Raw genomic sequence first — 2,500 nt, 5'->3', positions numbered from 1 at the left:
ATAGAATTTAAACATAGGTCACTTAAACATATCCATCACAGTGTGAGACAGCGAAAAAACGAGGAAAAGCATAACTCAATAGAGGCTTACTAGATATGTGCGTAACTATGTTATTAATTGTCTGTCACAGTTGTTCCCTATCCCACGAGACGAGCATTTGTATGTTGTCAAAGTAAAAGTCCGTCAACAGAAAACAATACAATACTGTGTGCGTGCAGGGATGGATTACCGAACGGGGCCCACCGGGTCCATGAGCGCAGGGGGCCCCTAAACCAGAGCCTCTGCGTGAAGTCGCTGTTATTAACTTTACTTGCTGTCAATTGTTTTTAGACTTTGTATTTGTTAATATCAGAGGTGGCTTAAATGTATCTCTTATTTGTGGTTGGAAGCGGTGTATTTTGTTACACGTCCTGGCCCAGGGGCCCATGGTTTCATAATATGTCCATGTGTGCGTGTCCATAACAACAATACACTACAACCTCAAACATGAAATCACTCCAAGCAATATACAGTACATTTGCTGATTTAAATAAGATGCTATTTGCTATTACTTGAGGTTATTTCAATAATTTTGACAATTTTAAGCTTGGCCTTCCATTTTATGTGATGAGGGACAGGCGGGGCTTGAAAAGGCCCCCTTGTTCAAAGTGGGGAATGAAAGAAAACGTTTAAAAACCAATGTCAGTTAATCTAAGTTCAGCTGTTGTGTAAATGGTGAAGTTAATCTGAGTTCAGCTGCTGTGTAAATGGTAAAGTTAATCTGATCTGAGTACAGCTGTTGTGTAAATGGTAAAGTTTATCTGATCTGAGTTCAGCTGTTGTGTAAATGGTAAAGTTAATCTGCCTGACCTGCTTTATCAGCAGCTATGGTTGGCTCAGTAGGTCTGGTGTAGTTGTGGTCAGGAGAGATTGATGAGGCTGATTAAAACGAGAGAGAGAGATAGAGAGAGAGTGAGCGACAGAGAGAGAGATAGAGAGAGAAATATATAATTAAGGCGAAGACATATACAATGTTCTTCCCAGAAATTGAGTGATACTTAGTGAGTCACATGTCTAAAATAAACTATTCATTTTTTTCTACGTTCTTTTACTTAACACGTTGCCCATTCCTAAACTTCCACAAAAAGAGAATTGTTGTAGATCTTTAAAAAAAAACAGTAACAAAAGTTTCTATGGTGTGGTATTGAGGAATGATACACAAACACACACACACACACACACACACACACACACACACACACACACACATACACACACAAAAAAAAACAATCGTACACATACGTACACACACACATTATTACAGCACTCACACTGGACACACACACACTATTGTGTGAAGTTTTAATGAGCACCAATCAGACAAACTAGACTTAATGTTTGAAATGCAAATGTCGAATGGGTGTTCAGATGATTGGGGAGGGTTGGTCCAGTACAGGGAATGACTCTGTGACAGTGAAGGACTAACCTGCTCCATCTTCCTCTCTGTGGACTGTGGTTTGCTCAGGAGGTCTAAGAGACGTGTGTTCAGGACGCATGGATTTGGCTGTGGGAAGTGAAAAACAGGAAAAAAGAGAAACGTTGGAGATATTTGTTTTTTAAAGTGATGTTATTGAGGAAGTGTAAGCCTGTCCTCTATAGAAGTGTTGAGCGATTGCCTTATGTGGCACATTTCTGCATACATATCACATACTTGTCACATACATGCATACAAACATACAAACATACGTAATCATACTTATCACATACGTGTCACCTACCTGTTGTTTTTGATGGTCTGTGAGAAGTGGGACCTGGTGTAGTGGATGGGACTGCTATCAAAGTAAAGAGTTAAAGAGAACAATAAACAATCCATCAAAGATTACTATAAGTAATACAAATGTTGTAAAAGTGGTATAGGTAATTTAAATAACATCAGATCTCAGTCAGGTCTTACCACAGCAATTATTTTGTACTAAACTATAAACCTTGTGCTGATATGAATGTGTCAAAGTAAACCAAAATAAACAAAGAACAGACACACCATGTTCATTTACTCTCTTGTCAAGGAAGTGTGCACACAACAAACACAAATCCCAAACGCAAAAATCTGAAAACTACTGCAAAGAAATACAAACTAAACTCACCAGTGATCACCTCTAAAGTGATTTCATTGAATGTGTCTTTCATTAGGAAGCGTTCCACTCCACAGTAGTACAGTCCAGAGTCTGTCAATCTCACTTTAGAGATGGTGACGGTGAACTCTCCATTTCCACGATCAACCAGAGTGAATCTCTTCGGAAGAGACTGATACCAATCAGATTTGACAAGGATATCTGATTCTGTACACGGATATTTGCAGAAGTATTTGGCGCTGCCATATGCAAATGTATGAGAACAAGTGATTTTGGCATCTTGTCCCTCTCTTACAGTGATGATGTCAGACTCCACACCACACAGAACTGTTTAGGGAAGGAGAAAGGCAGTCAGTGGAATAAACACTAAGATGAAATGATCCTTTCAT

Source organism: Clupea harengus, chromosome 24 (genome assembly GCF_900700415.2).
Source record: "Clupea harengus chromosome 24, Ch_v2.0.2, whole genome shotgun sequence".
In the NCBI taxonomy this organism is placed as follows: domain Eukaryota; kingdom Metazoa; phylum Chordata; class Actinopteri; order Clupeiformes; family Clupeidae; genus Clupea; species Clupea harengus.
This window is presented reverse-complemented; position numbering follows the sequence as displayed.